A 15,143-nucleotide genomic window follows, 5' to 3' on the forward strand; every position below is an offset into this window, starting at 1 on the left:
TTAGAATTTAGTGATCAGTGGTCATTGTCACCACACCACAGCACACAGTGCGCAACAACGAAATGTGTCCTCTGCATTTGACCCATATGTGACTTTCGTGACATAGCAGGGGGCAGCTAATTCAGCTCCCGGGGAGCAGTGCTTGGGGACGGTACCTTGCTCAGGGTACCTCAGTGGTGACTTGCTGGTGGGGGATTCGAACCTGCAATATACACAGATATTTGCATGAGGTTGAAGTTCAGCTGGAATCAGCTGATATACATACTGTATGCTCTGTCAGCATATATGTTACACTTGTAAAAAATACATTTTGGTTGCTAAATTGAACAATAAAGGACCTTTTACTATTTTTTTACTGTTATCCATATTTTGTCCTTTGGATTAAATTTTAGCCTGTGTAATGAAAGTATTCATACATTCCCCTATTGCTCAACACAGCAAAATTACTGAAAGTTACACTGAAATGCAAATAAAAATTGTACTTTGAAAAGTCTGTAAAATATGTTCTCATGTTTAATGCAGTTATTACTCACTAATAAAAGGTCACTGTAGCATTTATTCCTAGTAAATCACAGGTGCATTGTGGGTGATGATTCTGTACTGAAATAGAATAACACAGGGTGCAGTTTCCTCTCCCCTCCCCACACCTGCGTCTCTGAAACTATCTAACAAGCAGCATGCAGTGTGACAGACGTCCTGGAAAGACCAGTCCTGTAATCCAGTAATATTAAATAAAATTAAATATTAATATTAAATTATTGGGGCGTATAAAAGGGCACGTAGGTGGTGGGTAAAATTTGAATTCCTGATTATGATTTGGATCTTATTGCTAAATTGTCCACATCCCTCTGTTATCTGTTACTTAGCTGACACTTTTAAACAGACCTGTTTAGTACTGAGGGTCTCACCATTAGTCTGTCAGCTCTCTGATTTGCATTAAAGTTACTGCCCTCCCACCAGCAATGGGAGGCTCTATATTTACATGTAACTTTCATTGCTATTTGCCTGAGGGGGCACAAAAAGCCCCCCTGGGATCATTACTGACAGGTGTGCTTTCTTTCTGAGTGGAGATTGTTTCTGAGTGGAGATTGTTTGTATTGGGTAAACTGTTCATTGGGGGTGGGGGAAGAAAAGCTAAAGAGGTGAGGAATGTACCTACTAAAAGTGTACATTATATACTTTTAGTATATTTATATAATCTTATTGTTTCAGTATATCTTATTTCCTACATATACACTACATAGACAAAAGTATTGGGACACTTGGCCATTACACCTACAGGATCGTTTATGACATCCCATTCTAAATCCATAGACACCAATATGGAGTTGGTTCCCCCTTTGCAGCTATAACAGATGCCACTCTTCTGGGAAGACTTTCCACAAGACTTTGGAGTGTGTCTGTGGGAATTTTTGCCCTTTCATCCTGAAGAGCATTTGTGAGATCAGGCACTGATGTTGGATGTGAAGGCCTGGCTCGCAATCTCCGCTGTAGTTCATCGAAAAGGTGTTTGATGGGCTTGAGGTCCCGGCTCTGTGTTGGCCAGTCAAGTTCTTCCACACCAAACATACCCATCCATGTCTTTATGGACCTTGCTTTGTGCACTGGGACACAGTCATGCTGGAACAGGAACCTTCCCGAACTGTTCCCACATAATTGGAAGCATAGAATTCTCCAAAGTGTCTTGGTACACTGAAGCATTGAGAGTTCCCTTTACTGTAAATAAGGGGCCCAGCACAACCCTGCAAAATAACCCAATACCATTAACCCTCCTCCAGCAAACTTTACATTTGCTACAGTGCAGTCATTTCTAACATTCTCCTGGCACCTGCCAAACCCAGACTCATCCATCAGAATGCCAGACAAAGAAGCGTGATTCATCACTCCACAGAACATGTTTCCACTGCTCCAGACTCCAGTGGCAGTGTGCTTTCCACCACTGCATCTGACGCTTGGCACTGTGCTTGGTGATGTGAGGCTTGCATGCAGCTGCTCGGCCATGGAAGCCCATTCCATGAAGCTCCCGGCACATAGTTTTTGTGCTGGAGTTAATGCCGGAGGAAGTTTGGAACTCTGCAGTTATTGAATCAACAGAGCTTTGGCATTCAGTGACTTCGCTAGTCTGCCACTGTGTGGCTGAGTGTCTGTTGTTCCTAAACACTTTGTAATAATATCACTCACAGCTAACTGTGCAATATCTAGCAGGGAAGAAATTTCACGCACTGACTTATTGCAAAGGTGGCATCCTAAGTGTTACAGGCTTGCCCGTAGTCTCTCTCTCCCTGTTCCTCTCCTGTCCTACAGGGGGCGCTATGACACCAGGAGGCCTTTCTTCCTGGGAGGATATAAAGGTCAGCAAGTGTAGTATGAAGAGGAAGGAGAGATATTTTTGTGCTGGTCTTTTTTGTCTCTCTCTCGGCTGTGCTATTGTGATATTGTGATATTCTTCTATTGTGACACTGTTTTTTTTTTGTATGGTTGATTGTGTTTGTCCCACTGGAAACACGGGGGACGTATTTGCAAATATTGTTTGTATTCTTTTTTCCCACCACTGCTGGAAGGGGGTAAGCGCCATTTCCTTCAGATGCCTCTTCTTTAACCTGTTTCGGTGTAGTCAGGGAGATGGGGTAGCTGTAAGTGTTTATTCTTTTCCTTCTGTTGGCAGGTAACCGTGGTGCGTGTTGGAGGCAGTTTGGGGATTGTTTGTTATTTTGCCCAGCTTGCCCCTGGAGAGATGGCATGGCCCTTTTGTATTATACATCTGTGTCTGTTTGGTATGTGGTACATGTAGGTTGGTGGCCAGGGACAATAAGTTGTACAGCACTTGTGACGACTCTTAAAAGTATGAGGCATTTTTTTTTTTATGTACCCGGTGTTCTTTGTTACGTGTCCTAAACTGGAGACATAATAGTAAGACGGCACCACGCTGGAATTCACTCAACGGGGCCACACAGCACAGGGCCACACAGCACAGAGCACAGCACAGGGCCACACAGCACAGAGCACAGCACAGGGCCACACAGCCTGTTCTTCACAGCAGTAAATGAAAACTGGTATAATTACATTGTTTTATTCATAGTTATGAACTGTAAAAAAAAAAAAACATGTTTACTCTAATTCTTTTTCTTTTTTAAACTTACTGTTGTATTTTTCAGGCAAAGGAGTGAATTTAACTTCGGGGAAAAGAAAGAAAAAAAGGCGAGGAAAAATATCAGTTATTATACAGATACTTTTCTTTTATCTGGCTGCTTATATATTGATGATAATTTTTGTTACATGTCTTCTGAATCTGTATTCTCTATATAGAACATTATAAATTATGTGTTATTAAGTTTGTTACTGTCAGTTTTTATTTAAAGCTGATACATTAAATTCTCACCCATGGGTTGTTAAAATACTTTTTTTCAATTAATTCAATTTATTTTAGTGTTAAATTTCATGTGGTTTGTAATTGAGTTCTTCTTTCTTTGGCTAAATGAAATACATGCGACAAAATACATGTGCAGTCAGGATGAATGTCAACATTTTAAAAATAGTGGATAGCAGCTGAAATGTAAGCAGCTAAAATGTATACTCACATTTATGTAACTTAATATTGCATCATAATATTTCCTTTGATTTTTTCTCTTCTACTGCATTAGTTAGTCTCATTGTTAATATTACTATTTTTTAAAATGTCTGAAATTGAATAATTGTCCTTTTTTCAGTTAAAATATCCCTGTACTCTATGTCTCTATATAAATACATCTACAAATAAAAACTGTCACCCCATTTCCTCCAGCTTCTTGCATACTAACATATTAATCCCGAAACTCTTTATTTTTACCATATTTGCACCTCATGCCTCTTCAAAACACATGAACCTCCTATTAAAGAGAAGCTAATTAGAAATTAAACAGTTTGATTATGAGCATAATAAAATAATCATGACATACACTCTAATTCTGGGCAGTTAGCGCTTGGCTAAGCAGAGTCACCGGTTTGCATAAATCACAGGGGAGCTGCGGTTATGGTGTCTGTACTAAAGCAGCCAAATACCGGCTACAGCCCCCCCTCCCCCTTTCCTGGAAAGACCATCAGAGACTCACAATAAAATCATGTTTGTATCAGATACACACTAAATAAATGTACACAGATATTTGCATGAGGCTGAAGTACAGCTGGAAGCAGCTGATATACATACTGTATGCTCTGTCAGCATATATGTTGCATTTGTAAAAAATATATTTTGGTTACTAAATAGAACAATAATGGACCTTTTACCATTTTCATTAAAATATTATTTTTTATTATTTTCTTTTTTTACCTCTCCTGGAGCCGACACCTTATCGTGGTGGAGGGGTTTGCGTGTTCCAATGATCCCAGGAGCTAAGTTGCCCGGGGCTTTATGCCCCTGGTAGGGTCACCCAAGGCAAACAGGTCCTGGGTGAGGAACCAGACGAAGTGCGGCTCAAAAGACCCCTAATGATGTATAAAATGATGGAATCACAGTTTCCCTTTCCCAGACGCGGGTCACCGGGCCCCCCCCCTGCAGCCAGGCCTCGGGGTGGGGCTCGATGGCGAGCACCTGGTGGCCAGGCCTATACTCATGGGGCCTAGTCGGGCACAGCCCGAACAAGGCACATGGGTCCCCCCTCCAATGGGCTCACTACTAATAGGAGGGGCCACAGGGGTCGGGTGCAGTGTGAGCTGGGCAGTGGCCAAAGGCGGGGACCTTGGAGGTCCGATTCTCAGCTGCAGAAGCTAGCTCTTGGGACATGGAATGTCACCTCTCTGATGGGGAAGGAGCCTGAGCTTGGGCTCTGGATCCAGTCGCCTCGAAGGGGGTTGGACCCTCTTCCACTCTGGAGTTGCTCACGGGGAGAGGCGCAGAGCGGGGGTGGGAATACTTATTGCCCCCTGGCTGGGCACATGTACATTGGGGTTTACTGCAGTGGACGAGAGGGTAGCCTCCCTTCGCCTTTGGGTGGGGGGACGGGTCCTGACTGTTGTTTGTGCTTATGCACCAAACGGCAGTTCAGAATACCCACCCTTTTTAGAGTCCCTGGAGGGGGTGTTGGAGAGCACTCCTCTAGGGGACTCTCTTGTTCTGCTGGGGGACTTCAATGCCCACGTGGGCAATGACAGTGAGACCTGTAGTGGCGTGATTGGGAGGAACGGCCCCCCCGATCTGAACCCAAGTAGTGTTTTGTTGTTGGACTTCTGTGCTCTTCATGGATTGTCCATAATGAACACCATGTTCAGGCAAAAGGGTGTTCATACTGTATGTGCACTTGGCACCAGGACACCTTAGGCCGCAGTTTGATAATCGACTTTGTAGTCGTGTCATCGGACTTGTGGCCGCATGTCTTGGACACTCGGGTGAAGAGAGGGGCGGAGCTGTCAACTGATCACTACCTGGTGGTGGGTTGGCTCCACTGGTGGGGGAGGAAGCCGGCCAGGCCTGGCAGGCCCAAGCGTATAGTGCGGGTCTGCTGGGAACGTCTGGCGGAATCCCCTGTCAGGAGGAGTTTCAACTCCTACCTCCGGCAGAACTTCTCCCATGTCCTGGGGGAGGTGGGGTACATTGAGTCCGAATGGGCCATGTTCCGCACCTCCATTGTGGAGGCGGCTGACCGGAGCTGTGGCCGTAAGGTGGTCGGTGCTTGTCGTGGCGGCAATCCGCGAACCCGCTGGTGGACACCAGTGGTGAGGGATGCTGTCGAGCTGAAGAAGGAGTCCTATCGGGCCTTTTTAGCCTGTGGGACTACAGAGGCAGCTGACAGGTACCGGCAGGCCAAGCGGGATGCGGCTTCGGCGGTCGCTGAGGCAAAAACTCGGGTATGGGAGGAGTTTGGCGAGGCCATGGAAAACGACTTCTGGACGGCTTCGAGGCGATTTTGGTCCACCATCCGGCGGCTCCGGGTGGGAAAGTGGTGCAACATCAACACTGTTTATGGTGGGGATGGGGTGCTGCTGACCTCAACACGGGACGTTTTGGGTCGGTGGAAGGAATACTTCGAAGACCTCCTCAATCTTTCCAATGTGGAAGCAGAGTATGGGGACTTGGGTGTGGACTCCCCTATCTCTGGGGCGGAGGTCACTGAGGTGGTTAAAAAGCTCCTTAGTTGCCTGGCCCCGGGGGTGGATGAGATCCACCCGGAGTTCCTTAAGGCTCTGGATGCTGTAGAGCTGTCCTGGTTGACACGCATCTGCAGCATCGTGTGGACATTGGGGGCATTGCCTCTGGACTGGCAGACCGGGGTGGTGGTCCCCCTCTTTAAAAAGGGGGACCAGAGGGTGATCACACTATAAGGGGATCACACTCCTCAGCCTCCCTGGTAAGGTCTATTCAGGGGTTCTGGAGAGGAGGGTCCGCCGGATTGTCGAACCTCAGATTCAGGAGGAGTGTGGTTTTCGCCCCGGCCGTGGAACAGTGGACCAGCTCTATACCCTCCGCAGGGTTCTGGAGGGTTCATGGGAGTTTGCCCAACCAGTCTACATGTGTTTTGTGGGCTTGGAGAAGGCATTCGACCGTGTCCCTCGGGGAGTCCTGTGGGGGGTGCACTGGGAATATGGGGTGCCGGGCTTCCTTTTAAGGGCTGTTCGGTCCCTGTATGACCGGTGCCAGAGCCTGGTCCGCATGGGCGGCAATAAGTCGGACTTGTTTCCAGTGAGGGTTGGACTCCGTCAGGGCTGCCCTTTGTCACCGACTATGAAACTATGAAATCATTCATTCATTCACATTCACTCACAATTAAAGCAGATAAACTATTTCAAGTTTTTTTTAAATAAAAGTGTGTCATTTGTAATAAGCTGAAAAAATATTGGGTGTAATGAAGTGATGAAGGATCTTACAGGGAGCTGTTTGCTGCTCTTTAAGTTCTTTTCCATAAGGGGGCACCAGAGCTCCTTATGTAGGGTCATACAGACTTCTGTGTTCAGTATGACAGCAGGTTGTAAAGCTTATGGCACTGCAGTATGTTACTCTACTCAGGATTCAGTGAGAGAAGTCTGACTATAATCCTCTCTCTGTGACCTTCATAATACAGGTATTATCAGGGAATCCATTCTAGTTTCAGTCCTAAGATTCAGAAAGTTTATTTAAGTTTAACTTATCTAGCAAACACTTTATTCCAATGCAGCGTATGAGTGAAGAAAGCTTGTGGTCAGAGAGTCACCCAGCATCCCTGGAACAGTCAGAGTTAAGGGCCGTGTTCAAATCTGATAATGTCAACTGGGGTTTATAAGTAGGCAAACTAAATCAAACACACCTACTACAGTATACATACTGCAAAGCTGAAAAAAGAGATTTATACACTCACCTAAAGGATTATTAGGAACACCTGTTCAATTTCTCATTAATGCAATTATCTAATCAACCAATCACATGGCAGTTGCTTCAATGCATTTAGGGGTGTGGTTCTGGTCAAGACAATCTCCTGAACTCCAAACTGAATGTCGGAATGGGAAAGAAAGGTGATTTAAGCAATTTTGAGCGTGGCATGGTTGTTGGTGCCAGACGGGCCGGTCTGAGTATTTCACAATCTGCTCAGTTACTGGGATTTTCACGCACAACCATTTCTAGGGTTTACAAAGAATGGTGTGCAAAGGGAAAAACATCCAGTATGCGGCAGTCCTGTGGGCGAAAATGCCTTGTTGATGCTAGAGGTCAGAGGAGAATGGGCCGACTGATTCAAGCTAATAGAAGAGCAACTTTGACTGAAATAACCACTCGTTACAACCGAGGTATGCAGCAAAGCATTTGTGAAGCCACAACACGCACAACCTTGAGGCAGATGGGCTACAACAGCAGAAGACCCCACCGGGTACCACTCATCTCCACTACAAATATGAAAAAGAGGCTACAATTTGCACGAGCTCATCAAAATTGGACATTTGAAGACGGGAAAAATATTGCCTGGTCTGATGAGTCTCGATTTCTGTTGAGACATTCAAATGGTAGAGTCAGAATTTGGCGTAAACAGAATGAGAACATGGATCCATCATGCCTTGTTACCACTGTGCAGGCTGGTGGTGGTGGTGTAATGGTGTGGGGGATGTTTTCTTGGCACACTTTAGGCCCCTTAGTGCCAATTGGGCATCGTTTAAATGCCACGGCCTACCTGAGCATTGTTTCTGACCATGTCCATCCCTTTATGACCACCATGTACCCATCCTCTGATGGCTACTTCCAGCAGGATAATGCACCATGTCACAAAGCTCGAATCATTTCAAATTGGATTCTTGAACATGACAATGAGTTCCCTGTACTAAAATGGCCCTCACAGTCACCAGATCTCAACCCAATAGAGCATCTTTGGGATGTGGTGGAACGGGAGCTTCGTGCCCTGGATGTGCATCCCACAAATCTCCATCAACTGCAAGATGCTATCCTATCAATATGGGCCAACATTTCTAAAGAATGCTTTCAGCACCTTGTTGAATCAATGCCACGTAGAATTAAGGCAGTTCTGAAGGCGAAAGGGGGTCACATACCGTATTAGTATGGTGTTCCTAATAATCCTTTAGGTGAGTGTATACACATTATCATATATTTAACAAAATACCACAGGTAATCTGAGATGATTAGACCATCAGCAGTTCTATAACCCATTACTGCTCATTCTTCAGCTTGTGTCCATCTCAAACAGCACAGTTATCCATATACAGCAGAGCAGCCGTCTGTCTTTCTGCTTCACTTGATTTCACTCAACAATCCCCAGAGATTCATTTGCTTCTGCTGGACTTTGTATAAAAGCCAGAGTGACACCTTCAAACACACAGACATCAGTCACATTCAAGGACGCCTCTGTAACACAATGGTTGCTACAACCACTTTATTCTTTTTACTGGGTGTTTTCACATGTAAGTATTTGCTGTAGTCAAACATGACATTTCGACATTTAAGTGCAGATATTGTTAATGATTTGTTCTTTATTTCTTGAAGTACAAAAACACTCTTTTTCCCCTCAGGTGTTTATTGTAATGTTGAACTCACCCAGTCAGAGTCCATCACTGTGAAACCTGGAGGATCTCCAACCATCTCCTGTAAAGTCTCTTACTCAGTAACTAGCGATAGCACTGGCTGGATCCGACAACCTGAAGGGAAAGAACTGGAGTGGATTGGAGCAATGTGGTGGAATGGGAACATTTATTATGCAGATTCACTAAAGAATAAATTCACCATCTCCAGAGACACCTCCAGCAACACAGTGTCCTTACAAGGGAAGAGCCTGCAGACTGAAGACACAGCTGTGTACTACTGTGCATGAGACCCTCACAGTGAGAGAATGTAATGGGAGAGTGATACAAAAACTCATTTAGACCTAATGTGTCAAACAGGTAATATCACTGTTTAAGTTTAAGTTAATAATTTTACTTAAAATTAAAAGACTTGATGTTCATGGTGGTTTGGAGGTAGGGGCTGTCAAATCTATTCAAATTCCCTGACACTTCCTTCCCAACCTATTTTTTCGGAAATCATTTAGATGTGAGTCAGAGTGAGATGCCCTTTGATCCCTGTGGCTGAACATCCATCCATCCATCCATCCATCCATCCAATCATCTTACAAAAACTAATTCTGGTCACGTTATGGGGGGTTTGGAGCCCAATCCAGCCAGCATAGGGCACCAGGCTGGAGTACATCCTAGATGGGACGCCTAAAAGCATGTCTATGGAGACCAGAGAACCCAGTGGAAATCTGCATAAGAAATGAGAACATGCAGACTCTACACACAAAGAGCAGAGGTGCAAAATTATTATTGACTTTTTTAACCTTTGTTTTGTCAGATCTGGAACTAAGACTGAAGGAAATACACTAAATGGACCAGAGGTATTTGCTAGGATCTTTAGACAGCAGGTCTCAGCCCAGAGACCTGACCTGTCCGAGGGTCACACTGAGTTCTCTCTCTCTCTGAAGTTACCAGCACTGCAGCACTGCAGAGGTTTTGGGAAACGCAGCCCTGGACTGGCACTGCAGTGATGTATGAAATTCTCAGAATGAGAGCCTGGGCTTTAAATATCTGAACTAAACAGTAATTCAGGGCTGATTTGGATTCATTTTGGGCTTCAGCCCTGAATCCCCCAGGCTTGCGATGCATCTGGAATGGACATTAAGATAAGACAGTGACAACTACTGCTCTGGGTTATACGGATTTGGTTAGGGTATAATCATGTTGTATGTGTGAAATATAATCTAATAAATCTGTTAATCAATAAAAGTATTTATGAAAATAAATATTTGATTTCAGTTGCAAGTCTTTTAAAATGATGTTGAAAAAACTTTTTGAAGTTATAAGTCCCTGTATAATAGTACAGATCCTGTTTCTCATATGAGTCCCTGTATAATAGTACAGATCCTGTTTCTCATATGAGTCCCTGTATAATAGTACAGATCCTGTTTCTCATATGAGTCCCTGTATAATAGTACAGATCCTGTTTCTCATATGAGTCCCTGTATAATAGTACAGATCCTGTTTCTCATATGAGTCCCTGTATAATAGTACAGATCCTGTTTCTCATATGAGTTCCTGTATAATAGTTCAGATCCGTTTTCTCATATGAGTCCCTGTATAATAGTACAGATCCTGTTTCTCATATGAGTCCCTGTATAATAGTACAGATCCTGTTTCTCATATGAGTTCCTGTATAATAGTTCAGATCCGTTTTCTCATATGAGTTCCTGTATAATAGTTCAGATCCGTTTTCTCATATGAGTCCCTGTATAATAGTACAGATCCTGTTTCTCATATGAGTCCCTGTATAATAGTACAGATCCTGTTTCCCTGACTCTGCCAATTACCTTCAGTATATCTGCCCACCCAGTGAGGAGGAGTTCATGCAAATCCTGACATCTTCATCCTACATTTATCTCTCTGCACTGAGTGGTGACTGGATCTGAATCTGTCAGTCATGGCATCTTTAACAAGGTTCCCAGTAGTTCTGATGGTTATATGCTTAACAGGTATATATTCAGCAACAGGTTTATATTTCAGTTTTAAATGTATGTAATTCTTATTTCTTGCTTTTCTTTATTTCTCTAGGTGTTGATACACAGACTCTGACTGAGTCTGAACCAGCAGTTAAAAAGCCAGGAGAATCACACAAACTGACATGTACAGCCTCTGGGTTCACATTCAGTAGCTATTATATGCACTGGGTCAGACAGGCTCCTGGGAAGGGACTGGAGTGGGTCGGTAGAATTACTCATGATAGTAGTAACACAAGATATTCCCAGTCTGTTGAGGGCAGATTCACCATCTCCAGAGACAACGGCAAGAACCAGCTGTATTTACAGATGAACAGCCTGAAAGCTGAAGACACGGCTGTGTACTACTGTGCCAGACACTCACAGTGATGGGGGCTGTGGGGAAGCCATACAAATACTACTTCCTCACAGAGAATAAGGATGTCTTAGTTTCTAATTTAATCAAATTCAGATCTCTCTTCACTTATTAATTTACATCAGAATATATTTTATATAGGAATCTAAAACTGGGACATCACTGGATCTTCCAGCAGGACAGTGATCCTAAGCACATGTCCAAATCAACATAAAAACAGTTAGCTGACCACAAAATCAAGCTTCTGCCATGGCCATCTCAGTCCCCTGACCTGAACCCCACTGAAAACCTGTGGGCTCAGCTGAAGAGCAGAGAGCACAAGAGAGGGTCGAGGACCCTGGGTGACCTGGAGAGATTCTGTACAGAGGAATGGTCAGGGATGCCCTGCTCTCTATTCTCCAACCTTATAGAAGGTTAGAAGAGAAGACTCCATGCTGATATACTGGCAGAGGGAGGTCGTACAAAGTATTAAATGCTGGGGTGCCAATAATTGTGGCACATGTGTTTTTGCTGAAAATAATTATTTCTTGATGAAGGATTTGTTTTTCTTTGATTGAATTTATTTCAATGAAACGTTGGATATTTCTCATTTTTCAGTGTAAGATGAAGCTACTTCACCAAAAGGTGGACTTTTTTCTAACCCTTTTTATAAATCCTTACAAGGGGTGGCAATAATTGTGAAGGGCACTGTATATACACCATTTAATAGATTAGCTTGGTCAGGGTCATGGAGAGACTTGGAGACTCAGGCAGCACAGCATACAGATCAGGGATACATCGTGGACAGGATGCCAGTCCATCACAGAGCACATAGACACACCCACAGTCATGCACTATGGGCAATTTTGAGACACCAGTTAGCCAGACTGCAGCCATAGATGTTACCCACTGAATCTCCATGCTACATAAACTCATACAGACACATCTACAGCCCAAACTCCTACGGTATTTTTGTTTTTTTAATTTTCTCCAGAAAATTCAGCTAATCTGTCTTCTCTGTTTGCAAGGCAAGATATTTCCTGCTACAATTTAGCTTAATAGCTGCTTATAATGGATCTCAGAAATCAAATACTGGTGGCCATGGTGCTAATATTACAATAACTGGTGTAGAAAACAGCACATTTATAGTAATTTAACACAATTCCCTGAAAATATTCCTTATTTTTGCAGACCCTCACCATGTGGGGGCGCCAGAGCCCCTTATGGAGGGAAGTACAGTATGACCATCTGTGTTTATGAAGACACTTCCACACTCCCCCAGAGAGATAAACAAGTGCATCCATCTGGGCTTCATATAAATCAGCTTCCCCTAAACATGCAGGCTTTACCCCTGCCTCTCCCTCCTACTTATGCTGCCATAGCCATATCTGCTGGAGCATTGCACTTCATATTGCACTCAACTACCTTTTAGCACTGCCTATAGTCTCCCCTACTTTGACTAACTGCATTTATTTCCCCTACTTCTCCTGGGGGGTGCTGCCTGGAGACCTCAATCTATCAAGATGTCCAGCACACCCTGCAACATGTGGTTGGCATGACAATGTTACAGGATGACTATTGTGCATTTAGGATTGAGGGGCAGAGCAATGGCCAATGGTAGGGCCTGTGGGCCGGGTCATGTGGCGTAGCCCAACCCCTCAAACGATATATTAAACGTCACAATCTGTCCTGTCTGCTCCAGTTTGGCCAGCAGATGTCACTGCTACCCAAACAGAAGACTAGAAGACTAAATGAATTAGGTCAGTCTTTATCCTTTGTAGTGCTTATCACATAAAATCTTTAGGTTTAATTGTCACATGATTTTTCATGGGCGAGGGATGGGCAGTGCCCACTGAAATGGCAGACTTATTTTTAGGGACCGTTAATGATTTAATAAAATCACTAAATCACCACTGCCACCCCCATCCCCTCTGGTCGCCACCCCCATCCCCTCTGGTCGCCACCCCCACCAGTTTAAGCTGTTGTCATTTCCATCAGGCCTCCATAATAAAGGCTTTGCCACCTTTTCATAAACTTCCAGTGACGCTCTGGGCAAGAAACTATGTAAGAAACTTACACTGAAACGTGTCACAGATTAATAACTTCATGTGGATCATATTTTACAATAATAAATAGTTTAACAAGCATTCTTTTGTAAAGCTTAGAAGAAAATCTGAAATTGTTCCACAAAAAGGACCACAAAAATATTTATTCAAATATGTTTATTTAAATATGTATTTATAGACATAGACTTTAGTGCACTGGTGCATGACAATGTGTCCCAACAGGATGCACCTGTTTCATGAAGAAAAAAAGTATTTTAGCATTTGGACAAGTTTGCAATGAAATAAAATATGTCTAACACCATTAGCACTGACCAGGGATGGGCAAACTACGGCCCGGGGGCCGTATGCGGCCCGTTAAGCTTTTTAATCCGGCCCCCCGAATTAGAATCAATTATAATGGTAAACCTTGTTAATGTTTTATTTTCCCTGCAATTGTGGCGTTTCTCGATAGATGAGACACTCTGATACACTGACCTTTGTTGAGGTGCGCTGTCTTATGCTGCATTCAAGTGGTGTCGGAAGATCCGTCTTGCCGAGTTGTTTTTCCCAGTGGGAAAGTGATTTTTACGATCATTCCGACACCGTATGAACGCATCATTACACAGCATTTTCCCTCTTTGACAGCTCAACCTGTGACGCCCGGCTCTTTCTTTCCCGAAATTGGGATCATGGGCGTAAATCCCGGGGGTGACGGAGGGGACATGTCCCCCCCCAAAAAATTATTAAAAAAAAAATCGCACTATCTATTGTGAAAAATATATGTATGTATACCTAAAATAATTCTGTAAGTAGAAAAAAAAACAAACGCAAAAAATGCATTTAGAAACAGTTGAGTTCCCCCTCTCCTTCCTCACAGTGGTTTGGCCAACTGCCTGCTTTCCCAGGTCATCGCACATACTCTACACACACGAATCAGGTGTGTGGCTACGGCTCAATTAATGTTGAACTCCAGTAAGTAGGGTATTTTATTCACTTTAAATAAAGTGATTCTCTTTAATGTAGTTGATGCAGACTCATTCATAAATTAGTTGCGGCAAAAATGCTGATTACCGATGTAATTTTCCACGAATCTGCTATATTAGCGATTAAAATATTACTTATCTAGGTAACGTTAGCTTGTTTACAATAGCTTGTTGCATAGTGCACTGCAACTAACACGCCAAAGCCGTTTCCCATGCATTGTTTTATTTGTGACGACTTGGCATAATGTTAACAACATTAACGGCCACAATTAGCATGTTGTTTAGCTGTGCATTTACTAAATGAGCACTGTGCTACGTCCGAACTGACCCCACTGTATTTTTTTTGTTTAATCAATATCTATTATGCATTTAAACAGTCATGTTTAAATTTTATTGTATGTTGATGGCTTGACTGTAAACAACATAACAAACAATGCAATAAATAGTTTTGAAGAAAAATCTGCTTTGTCATTGAACCTGAGAAAAACTTTGAAAATAACCATAATGACGCAGTCTCCATGCTACAATAATAATGATAGAAGCAAAGTTTTTCATTGTGGGGACATATCTTTATACAGTAAGTACAATTTGACTATTATTTGTGTCCCCTTCAAAAATTGCTCATGAGAAATTTTATATTTATTGTCCCCCCCCTACTGTTAAATGAAATTTACGCCCATGATTGGGATTCCCTCAGGCAGTTCAGTCGGCGGGTCTATAGACAACCCGCTGTTTGCGGCTACCTGCCACCGGTTTGCCTCTGCCGCCATGCTTCTAAGCTGCTGCAGGTTTAAACGAACCTCCTCTGCCA

Source organism: Paramormyrops kingsleyae, chromosome 5, assembly GCF_048594095.1.
Source record: "Paramormyrops kingsleyae isolate MSU_618 chromosome 5, PKINGS_0.4, whole genome shotgun sequence".
NCBI lineage: Eukaryota > Metazoa > Chordata > Actinopteri > Osteoglossiformes > Mormyridae > Paramormyrops > Paramormyrops kingsleyae.